Genomic DNA, 12,971 nt, shown 5'->3' with positions numbered 1-12,971 from the left:
CTATACATCTGTGTCTCTTTTTCTGTCTTGCATATAGGGTTATCGTTACCATCTTTTTAAATTCCATATATATGCGTTAGTATACTGTATTGGTGTTTTTCTTTCTGGCTTACTTCACTCTGTTTAATGGGCTCCAGTTTCATCCATCTCATTAGAACTGATTCAAATGTATTCTTTTTAATGGCTCAGTAATATTCCAACGTGTATATGTACCATAGCTTTCTTATCCATTCGTCTGCTGATGGGCATCTCAAAAGACAGCTTATAAAAGTAATAAATCATGAATGTCACCTTGAATGACACCCTGAATGTCACCTACACTTGTGTCATTAATTGACAGACATGGAAACTGAAGTCCAAATGGGAGATGTGATTTATTGAAGTTCTCACAACTAGTAAATATAAGTTGGGACTAGTTCTCTTGATTTCCTCAACATACTCTTCTGCCTCTCAGATATAGTATGAGGGAGTTTCGACTGTACTCCTTAGTGTAATCTAACTTAGCACTTCAGGAGATTTCATAATATAATTAATATACACATGATTAGAGGCATACAACTGAAGAAAAAACTAGACATTGCGATGATGCTCAAACCCTATTACCATTTTGTTAGACAATAAGGATAAAACATCCAAACAAGGGAATACCAGACAGTCAATAAAAAGATGATGTAAATCTAGAATAGATCCATATATGGAAGAATGACTATGACATAACATTAAATGAATAAAGATTATAGAATGTTAGTTACATTAATCATATCCTATATATGTAAAATTATGTATATATCTAAATATAGGTATGTGAAATTATACAATGTGTAAAATTATATTCACAATTATATATGTGTGGAGATATATATATATGTATACACATATAGTGTGGGTATGCTTGTGTTAGTTGCTCAGTCGTATCTGACTCTCTGCGACCTCACCGACTGCAGCCCGCCAGGCTCCTCTGTCCATGGAATTCTCCAGGCAAGAATAACTGGAGTGGGTTGCCATTCCCTCCTCCAAGAGATCTTCCTGACCCAGGATCAAATCTGGATCTCCTGCATATGGGCAGATTTTTTTCTGTCTGAGCCATTGTATAGGTCTATATACATATGCAGAGATATAATGATTTCTGGATGAGTGTCTGTTGATGAGTGTTTGTTAAGAGTAGTATTTGTGATAATATGAGATGGATTTTATTTCCTTCTTGGTACATTTCTCCACTGTTGATTTTTAAAATATTGATCCAGTATCTTTTTTAAAGCAATGAAATTTAAAAGATAGATTTTTTTGCTGACTAACTTCAAGTATCAGGAGCATGCTAATGGGTTGACTGCATATTCATGACAGAACATGGACAATGGAAATAGAGAGCACAGCAAGACCTACTCATCTAGAAAAAGGGATGGGAAAACAAATCTGCATGTAGGACCAAATGATACAACTTCCTGAAATAATCTGAAGGAGCCTGCATCCTGGATGATATACTTAGTCTCTACCAGCCTTGGACTTCCAGGGCGTCAGGCATCTTCTGACAGGAGAAAAACGATGCCTACATATACTAACCCCTACTTAGCATGCTTTCAGTTTTATGCAGCTGAATGAATTTTTAAAAGCTGCATGCAATAAACTTCCTCAAATTGACTTTGCTTAGTCATAGTTTGTGATGTCCCCATATAGCTAAAATTGATTTTTGCCAAATTAATTTAAAAATAAATCAACAGTGAAATTATGAGGGCAAGGAAAATCATTACCTTTGTTGAAAGACTAAGCTACTTATTAATCAAGCCCTTTAGCAGCACCAAGAACAGAGTTACATACAAATAGTTCCTATGTCCACTATAATTATTTTTATTTATTCTGTAACACTTTTGGCAATACCTTCCTAATCCTGTTCCAACTTGTCTGAAGTCCAGAATACTGACTTTTCTCGTGGAGTTCTCGAAAATTAGCTGCAACGCCTTAAAGTTTAATCTACAACAACATAAGAACAATATGACCACAAACATAGCAGTTTACATCTAATATCCATACTTTTCAGTGAGTGTAACTCACACAAACATGTTCATCACTTAAGGTCTAACTCTTCTGTTCCAATTATATGAATAACCTTTACAATCAGAGATACAATATTTTACAAAGCTGCACAGAAAGTACTTACCTATACTATACAATTCTGCCATGACTGATAACTATTGATCTGCCTTCCTCCCCCGAAAAAAGGTTTGGAGTAAAACTACCCAGGCAATTTGAATAATATAATTGAGTCATCATTAATCACTTGTAATCCCTTTCCTTTGCCACATTTATTAATTCTTAAAGGTTTTCAGAAAATCGTTCTATTCCAATATTCTTCACATACCATCTGTTCAAGCACATTCCTCGTATTCTTACTAGGTTTTCACAGATGCCACTTTTTAAATCGGCAAATCTCCTCAGGAGCATCATCTGGCTCCCATCACCCCTACTTCAGGGAGCCCCTAGTCATCACAGTAATACCAGCATCAGAGCAGATGTTCCATATTCTCAGGCAGATTTCCCTCCCTCTGTAGAGTTTCTGAATACAAATTTTGAGATGGGAAAAAAAAAAATCTTTTGGGTGCAATAGTTTTCTGCAATTGCTTCCTCTGTGTCAAATGCAGTCTGCAACCCTCATTTCTGCTCTTCTGGAGAAGACCTGGTCAGAGGGAATCTCCCTTCTCAGGGTGTAGGGAGCAGAAATGAACACATAGAAACAGAGACAGAAAGAAGCCTGGAAAGCCAAAGGGAACAAGATGCAAAGTCGGATTATACAAGGCTTCATTTTTGTTGTTGTTGTTTAGGTTTTGGCTGCCCTGCACAGCATGCAAGGTCTTAGTTCCCTGACCAGGGCCCCATTCACTGGAAGTGTGGCGTCTTAACCACTGCATTGCCAGGGAAGTCAAGGCTCAACTTTGTAAAGGTCAACTGGGTCTACTCTGCCATGGAAATTAAGCAACATTCTGATCTGTGCAGAAGGGAACAGATTGTCTTCGGAAGATACGTGGAAATACAACTGTGACTCAAAACAAAATGGAAAACTGAGAATTTTTCCATGGAATTAGATCACTGAAGGCAATTACTTTGGAGAACTGATTTGTTAAGTGCCAGAAATTATCCAAAAACACTCTTTCCAGATCTATAACTTGCTTGTTCCATGTGAACACAATCTCAAAGTGAAACTACATGCTGCAGTGATGCTGAAACAATGTCAAGTTCAGGGGAAAGGTCCTGGTATTAAACAGGGTTATGCCCTTCTACACTGTTGGTGGGAATGTAAACTGGTATGGACACTGTGGAAAACAGTATGGAGGTTCCTTAAAAAACTAAAAATAGAATTACCATATGATCCAGCAATTCCACTCCTGGGTATATATCCAGACAAATTTATAACTTGAAAAGATACATAGCAGTACTACTTACAACAATTAAATGTCCATCAGCAGATGAATGGATAATGAAGATATGATATATATATCACATGTGATATATATACACACATACATGTGTGTGTGTGTGTATACATATATATATAGTGGAATACTCAGTTCAGTTCAGTCGCTCAGTCGTGTCCAACTCTTTGTGACCCCATGAATCACAGCACGCCAGGCCTCCCTGTCCACCACCAACTCCCAGAGTTTACTCAAATTCATGCCCATCGAGTCGGTGATGCAGCCATAAAAAAGAATGAAATAATGCCATCTGCAGCAACATAGATGAACCCTGAGATTATCATACTAAGCAAAATAAGTCAGACAGAGAAAGATAAACATCATGTGATGTCACTTAAATGTGGAATCTAAAATATGACACAAATGAACCTACCTACAAAACAGAAACAGACCCATAGACATGGAGAAGAGATTTGTTGTTGCCAAGGGCGTGGGGGGAGGGAAGGAATGGGAGTTTGGGATTAGCAGATGTTTATACAGAGAATGAATAAACAACAAGGTCCTACTGTCCAGCACAAGGATCTATAGTCAATATCCTATAATAAACTATAATGCAAAGCCCCCCCCAAAATACAGTTCTAGAATCAGGCATGTACTAACTTGCTCACTATCTATAAGAGCCTGGAGAAGTGGCCTGATTTGTCTGACACCTCAGCTTCCTTATCTCTCATGTGAGCAGTCGAACGAGATGACTACTAGGTCACCCCCAGCCTGAAAGTAGCACAGTACAAATGCTCGTATTTTATGAAGAACTGGTTGCATCCACTTCCAAAATAGCATAACAGACGTCAAGATCTACTGGATCAGCTGGAGCAAAAAGAACAAAAAGAACCACGTTGAAAGACTGTCTATGTATGTTTAGTAGAAGCAATGAACAGAGTTCAGATATCAAAGGGAGGTTTTTTCTGAGTGAGAAACACTGCTAGGAGCTGCATGACCTGCCACTGAATTACAGAGAAGAGGACGGCACCCAGAGTGGCAGATAGATGAGTCCCAGAGTCCAGATCCAGGTCTACTGGCCAATCACTGAATAACACCAGATAGAAAATCCACATCTCTGAACTGCTGCTTCTTCATCTTTAAGAGTAAAATTAAAGAGGACAGATATGCTCTGGGAAAGTGGGGTGTACCCTCCAGATTTACATCTGATTACAAGACATTGACAAAAACAATGTTTAGTTGCAGTCTTCTCTTCTCCCCATCACTCATTCTTTCTTTCTCCAAACTCACTGCTACTGCTAAGTCACTTCAGTCGTGTCCAACTCTGTGCGACCCCATCCCTGGGATTCTCCAGGCAAGAACACTGGAGTGGGTTGCCATTTCCTTCTCCAATGCATAAAAGTGAAAAGTGAAAGTGAAGTCGCTCAGTCATGTTCGACTCTTCGAGACCCCATGGACTGCAGCCCACCACACTCCTCCGTCCATGGGATTTTCCAGGCAAGAGTACTGGAGTGGGGTGCCATTGCCTTCTCCGTTCAAACTCACAGACAAACTTTAATTTGGATAGGAAGAATGTCAACTGACTAAGATACTTTGCTACCAACAGCTGTTCCCATTCGTTCCACATTTCACCTATGACAAGGCAGGTAAAGTTAAAGAGGAGGAGGTAAGCAAAATCTCAATTATTCAACTATTGGAAGAAATTGGCCAGGCCTAGCAGAGACCTTAAAAAATAAAAACTTTATTTTTCCTTTTTTAGAAGTTGGGGAGATTGTTGTTTTTTAATTTCTTAGTTTGGGCTCAGGTATTAATCATCCATATCTTCACCTCAACTTTCCATTGAACAATTACAGTCTTAGTCATATCCTGACAGGGACCTCAAAGATCTTGAAGAAAAACATCTTCCCAACTAAACCCTAAACTTCTTGCCTTCTCTCTCTCTCTCTCTGCCTTTTAGGACTAAGTCTGCCTGAATTTGCTAAAATGTTTGTATTCAGCTATCTTGTTGTTCTTTCCATTTGCCTCAGTTTCTCCCGTTGAATATTACTCTCATCACAAGCCATCAGAATCCCTTCTGTCATGTCCCCACACTCAAGCCTGGCCTCGACCTACTCACACTTCTCTACCCCATCCCCTGGGGCTCCATTCATTCCTCTCAAAATTACTTTCTCTCTGTCTCATTCCCTTTCAGTCTGGGAAGTGGTAGGCCAGTTTATGAGGTCAAACTCCTACAGCCATGAGGTTAGTCTCTTCATTGTTCTTTGCGGCTCTACGAATTTGAAAGAGATTGATTCAGACACAGATAGTATCTTAACACTGCCCTGCCCAACATGGTAGCCACTAGTCACGTGTGATCATTTAAATTAAACAAAATTTAAAATTCTGTTCCTGTTTATAGTCATGTTTTAAGTCATAAGATTATTTCTATCAACAAAGAAAGTTCTATTAGTCAGCACTGCCTTCACATAAAGGAATTCATTGTAATGGTGAGTTCCAAATATGACCATTATTTCCGGGCTGAGAAACTCCATAGGTACTAAAAATGAATATATTTGTGTGTTATAAGTGTATAATCAAGAGTTGGGGTAGGAGGTGGCTGGATGAGGGAGAGACAACTCTCTTTTGATAAGTATTTTAGGCCTTGATTTGGGCAGAAGCAGGCAATCCCAAAGAATGCACAAACTACTGCACAATTGCACTCATCTCACACACTAATAAGTGAAGTGAAGTGAAGTCACTCAGTTGTGTCCGACTCTTTACGAACCCATGGACTGTAGCCCACCAGGCTCTGTCCATGGGATTTTCCAGGCAAGAAAACTGGAGTGGGTTGCCATTTCCTTCTCCAGGAGATCTTCCCCACCTAGGGATCGAACCTGGGTCTCCTGCTTTGTAGACAGACGCTTTACCGTCTGAGCCACCAGGGAAGTCACACACTAATAAAGTAATGCTCAAAATTCTCCAAGCCAGGCTTCAACAATATGTGAACCGTGAATTTCCAGATGTTCAAGATGGTTTTAGAAAAGGCAGAGGAACCAGAGATCAAATTGCCAACACCCGCTGTATCATCGAAAAAGCAAGAGAGTTACAGAAAAACATCTATTTTTCCTTATTGACTATGCCAAAGCCTTTGACTGTGTGGATCACAATAAACTGTGGAAAATTCTTCAAGAGATGGGAATACCAGACCACCTGACCCACCTCTTGAGAAACCTATATGCAGGTCAGGAAGCAACAGTTAAACCTGGACATGGAACAACAGACTGGTTCCAAATAGGAAAAGGAGTACGTCAAGGCTGTATATTGTCACCCTGCTTGTTTAACTTATATGCAGAGTACATCATGAGAAACGCTGGGCTGGAAGAAGCACAAGCTGGAATCAAGATTGCCGGGAGAAATATCAATAACCTCAAATATGCAGATGACAGCACCCTTATGGCAGAAAGTGAAGAGGACCTAAAAAGCCTCTTGATGAAAGTGAAAGAGGAGAGTGAAAAAGTTGGCTTAAAGCTCAACATTCAGAAAACTAAGATCATGGCATCTGGTCCCATCACTTCACGGGAAATAGATGGGGAAACAGTGGAAGCAGTGTCAGACTTTATTTTTTTGGGCTCCAAAATCACTGCAAATGGTGATTGCAGCCATGAAATTAAAAGACGCTTACTCCTTGGAAGGAAAGTTATGACCAACCTAGACAGCATATTAAAAAGCAGAGACATTACTTTGCCAACAAAGGTTCGTCTAGTCAAGGCTATGGTTTTTCCAGTGGTCATGGATGGATGTGAGAGTTGGACTGTGAAGAAAGCTGACCGCCAAAAAATTGATGCTTTTGAACTGTGGTGTTGGCGAAGACTCTTGAGAGTCCCTTGGACTGCAAGGAGATCCAACCAGTCCATCCTAAAGGAGATCAGTCCTGGGTGTTCATTGGAAGGACTGATGCTGAAGCTGAAACTCCAATACTTTGGGCCACCTCTTGCAAAGAGTTGACTCATTGGAAAAGACCATGATGCTGGGAGGGATTGGGTGCAGAAGGAGAAGGGGACGACAGAGGATGAGATGGCTGGATGGCATCACTGACTCGATGGACATGAGTTTTAGTAAACTCCGGGAGTTGGTGATGGACAGGGAGGCCTGGCGTGCTGCAATTCATGGGGTCGCAAAGAGTTAGACACGACTGAGCAACTGAACTGAAGGCCAATTGAAAATAGAGGGGCATTCTCTGTTTTGGCTCAAATGGTAAAGAATATGCCTTCAATGCAGGAGACCAGGTTGGATGCCTGGATTGGAGTGATCCCCTGGAGAAGGGAGTGGCAACTCACTCCAGTAAATCTTGCCTAGAGAATCTCATGAACCAAGGAGTCTGGCGGGCTACAATCCATGGGGTCGCAAAGAGCCAGACACGACTGAGGAACTAACAACTTTCTCTTTTTATATTCACAGGAAATCCTCCAGCAACTTATTTTACAGATGAGAAAACTGAGAAGAAAAAGTGTTAAGAAGTTTGCCCAAAACTTAAAAACCAGAATGTAAACGCAAGTCTGCTTGAATCCCAACATTCTTCAGATCATGCCATGCTGCCTGTTAATCTCTGTCACCAGGGAAACGGGACTCCCAGCAAAGGTTCCCAGCGGCTGGGTCTCAGAACTCACTAGTTTTCTTTCCCTTCAAAGTAGGGCTTGGGGCCATGTAATATAGAGTAATAAATATTTTTTAACACTTCCTTTTGAGACAATCCTAGATTCACATGCATTTGTGAGGACTAAGACAGAGATTTGGAATATCTTTTCAATATATGTGTGTGTGTATATATATATATCTAATACTTTTTTGTTTTGTTTTTTAGTATTTATTTATTTGGCTGCACAGGGTCTGAGTTGCAGCAAGTGGAAACTGTTTTTTTATTGAGATTTTATTTATTTTTAATTTTATTTTTTGGCCACACTTCAGGGCATGTGAGATCTTAATTCCCTGACTAAGCATCAAACCCTTGCCCCCTGCATTGGGAGAGTGGAGTCTTAACCACTGGACCACCAGGGAAGTCTTCAATTTATGTTTTTAATCTTCTACAGACTGGATCCGCTATAAGACTGTCTATCCTAGAAGACTTGAGAAGCTATCAGGGAACACATAAATAAATAATTAATATAGACCCTGTTAAAACAAAAATGCAATGCCATTTCCATCTACCGATTATCAAATAAGGATAACAGCAGTAACACGGTAGCAAAAAGCACCCTGACAGACACATTCTCAGATTTTATCGGTTAGAGTGTAAAGTGAGGCAAACTGGAAAGCAGGTGGGCAATACACGTGAAATATTTCATCTTTCAGCCAGTATCTTTTGAGCCCTGCTATATATGTGCCAGGCCCTGGGCTGGACCCTGGGGAAAACAGTAAATGGAGCAGACACTGTCCAGCCCTTCTGGAACTTACTGTCCTGTCTTGTTTATAGGCAGATAGGCATTTGTGAGAAGGGTTGTGATAGGCAAAGTATAGATGTTATAGAAGTGCATATGAGGAAAGCTGAATTCAGCCTTAGGCGACTAGGGGAGGCATTCCTCAAGCAGAGGACAAGGGAAGATAGCCTTCCACCCACTGAGTGAGTGATCAACAGGAGCTGGCCAGAGGAAGGAGACAGTGTCACGTGAGAAAGAGTGTCCCAAATGGAAGAAACAGTGGAAGTGGCCCACAGGAAGGTCAAAATGAAGAGAGAATGGCCTGAAACATCTGGCAAAACTACCTTAAGGAATAACCTAGAATACCAAAACAAACCAATAACCTTTTAAATAGATAGACTTTTACAACATCATTAGTTAAAATAGTAGAATATTAAAAAATATCTATGTCAGTAAAAGATACTCGGCTATGTTATGGAGGGCACACCCACAGTACGGACTATTTTGTAGCCATTTAAAATAATGCTTACCGTGCTTTAAAAATACTGAAAATACTTATGTTAAAATGCTGAATGAAAAAGGCAGGATACATAATTTTATAACTAATATGACCACAATTGTGCTATATATATATATATATATCAAATGAGGGCTTCCCTGGTAGCTCAGCTGGTAAAGAATCCACCTGCAATGCAGGAGACCCCAGTTTGATTCCTGGGTCAGGAAGTTCCCTGGAGAAGGAATAGCTACCCACTCCAGTATTCTTGGGCTTCCCTGGTGGTTCAGACAGTGAAAGAATCTGCCTGCAATGCGGGAGACCTGGGTTCATTCCCTGGGTTGGGAAGATCCCTTGGAGGAGGGCATGGTAACCCACTCCAGTATTCTTGCCTAGAGAATGCCCATGGACAGAAGAGCCTGGTGGGCTACAGTCCATGGGGTCGCAAAAAGTCACACATGACTGAGTGACTAAGCCCAACACAGCCGCATAATCAAATGAAGGAGACAAGTTAAAAGACTGATAATGATAGTCTTTTTTTTCTTTTCAGTATGTATGCTGTCAAAGCAAGCATGGCAGTCTTTTGATAGTGAGATTACAGATGATTTTCATGTGCATGCTATTTTATAGCATGATGTTTACTTAGTCTGGGGCAGAGCCCAGCCCCACCGTTTCCTATCCGTGTAGCCTTGGTAAGTCATGTAACTTCTCTGAGTCTCAGTTTACTCATCTGTAAAACAGGAATAATTATAGAACCTATGTGACAGATTGTCATAAACATTATCATAGTAAAGTGTCTCAGCATGCTAGTTATTAATATATATTAGTGTTCTGTTAAATATACTAGCATTCTGTCTTCTATTTTAAAATTTTTCTTTAATGCACTTACATGACTTTTATAATGGGAAAATCACTTTTCATGAAAAGAAGTGTTTCATATTATAAGCTAGTGGTATGTGTTATCTTAAATGAGAGCACTGAGGAGAGGCAGCTCACCCATTCCGAGGAAACAGAGGGATGTGAGAGAACAGTCTCTGAGAAGGCGAAATCTGAGCTGACTTTTGAAGACCAAGGACTTAGAGAGGAGAAGGGCAGTGGAAAATTCTAGACAAATAGAACATCAAGCAAAGACTTAGAATCTTAGGAATCTCAAGGCAGAAGGGGGCTGGAAGATTGGCCAGCCCACCTTTCCACTCGCTTGGGTCTCCCTCTGCTGCACACCCTACAGAGGCTTACATGCATTCAGGCAGAAGGAGCTGACTGCTTTCAGAACAAATCCATCCTCTGGCTGGATAGTTCTCTTTGTTAGGAAGCACCTCCATATTTAGATGTTCATCTACCACTGTACTTGCATACATACACATCAGAGAAAATCCAAGTCACACATTCATACCAATACACACACATGAGAGTATTGGTCACCCAAGTGTGGCCCATTAAGGCAACACTCCTCAGTCTACCATATGGTTGTGGTATTTGTGGCTTGACTCTGAGACGCCTTACAAACATCACTAATTCTATAACTTTTAAATGCAAAAAGTCATGAGAGTGTTCAAGTTTTAGGTAAAAAGTAGCACGTGATTGCAAAAGAGGAAACAAAATATAAAAACAGTGATGCTGTCACTTTTTATAATAGCATAATTCATTCTGAAGGAAAAAGATGACTTTTAGCACCACATGGAAATTCTTGTAATGGTACAGCCTGAAGAAGAGATGGTGCTGGAAAATGGACAAGTGTGTGTCTGGAGAAAAAGCATCAATATTGTATGCTGACTGGAGAACCCTGGAAATTCACTAAGCAACTCAAGAGGCCAGGCCTGACCTCTGAGGCTTTATTGGAAGCTTGTAAGTCTAAGCCCTGTTGGAAGCTAAACACCATCTGCCGATGTTAATCTATCGAGTGCAGACCTTGTAGCAACTGTTACCTGTCCCAGCACCTCTGAAGCACAGTTAGAACTGAACTACATGATAAAGATAACACAACAAATCCACGAGGAAAAGATAAGATTATTCAATTAAGGCATTTGAACATCCAGATAAAAGCCCAGAAAATAAAGCTGGGTCTCTACTTCACTGTCAACATCAAAATTAATTCCTGATGGATCAAATCCTTGCATGAAAAATGAAACTATAACAAGTAAATTTTTTAAGAATGGCAGAGAGGCAAAGACACATAACACCCAGAAGTCATAAAGTAAATATCTTACATGGAAAAGAATTTCACCAAAGGATAACAGGAAAAGTATTTGTAATTCATATCCCAGGCAATGGGTCTATTTTCATAATATAGAAAGCTCTCCAATGAATCGGTAAGAAAATACCAACAAGTCAGTGAAAAATAGAGAAAGAAATACAGCAGCTCTTAATCACACGAAAAGATGCTCAGTTGCATTCATAATCAGAGAAATACAAAGTAAAATTAACTCATGCATCATCTTTCATCTATAAAATGGCAGAGCACAAGGAGTATGATAATATACCCTCACACATTGATGATCTGCCAATTAGTAAAACTTTCATGAAAGAAATCTGACACCATCAATCAAAATTACAAATACACGGTCTTTGAGGTAAGAGCTCCACCTCTAACTATTTATCTTTCATACATCCTAACACATGTAAAATAGCGTGGGCATCAGGTGATTAACTGCAACATTGTTTATAAGAACCAAGATAGAAAACAACCTGAAATCTGTTACTATCAAACTACTAAGTGGCTACCTTCAAAATGAGGCAGATACTTATGTTCAGATATGAAAACACCTCTAAGATATGGTTAATTGGAAAATGGCAAAGTGAAAGTGGAAGTCACTCAGTCGTGTCCGACTCTTTGCGACCCCATGGACCTATACAGTTCATGGAATTCTCCAGGCCAGAATACTGGAGTGGGTAGATTTTCCCTTCTCCAGGGGATCTTCCCAACCCAGGTCTCCCGCATTGCAGGCAGATTCTTTACCAGCTGAGCCACAAGGGAAGCAAAGTTTACTTCCTACTATAATTTGTGTTAATAATAAAGAGCTATTCAGATGATATAGATGGAGACAGGTTTTTGCTTGTATATGTTTAGAATATTTCTGGAAGGGTAATCAAAACCTCAGAGGTACACTCAATAATAGCCAGAAGTTCAAGTTGGGGGAGAAAGAAATTTTCTACTATAATGCATCTTTGTACCTTTCAAATATTTTGTCATGAACATATATTAGCTATTCAAAATATCAATAAATTGAATTCAGGAACACATTCCTGCTTAAAACTAATCCCTTCCTCTTCTCTGCTACCCCTGTATATTTCACTCACTTGTTTGTTGTACTTGTATATGTATTTGTATCACCTACAAAACCAAGAACAACTTGAGGGCTGCAACTCTGTCTCTATCAAGTTTCTATCTCCAGCATCTAGCACAATGTCTTACACACAGAAGGAGACTTTTTCTTAAGTGATGTCTTGAAGAGTGATGAGGACTTTTTCATGGAAAGAAGTCTGGTTACTTGATACAGCAGCTGAGTGGGGCTGCAAGACCTTAAGAACATTCTACCTTACAACATGTCCTTATTCTTTAAGATAAGGGAGGGAGAGACAGGGACATAAAAAAAGAAAAAACAAAGAGACACAAAGAGAGAGAAAAACTGAGACAGACTCAAAGATCAGACTAGACTTTAGAGCAGTGCTGCCAGGAGG

Source organism: Cervus elaphus, chromosome 29 (assembly GCF_910594005.1).
Source record: "Cervus elaphus chromosome 29, mCerEla1.1, whole genome shotgun sequence".
NCBI classification, from domain to species: Eukaryota; Metazoa; Chordata; class Mammalia; order Artiodactyla; family Cervidae; genus Cervus; species Cervus elaphus.
Note: the sequence above shows the minus strand (reverse complement) of the source record.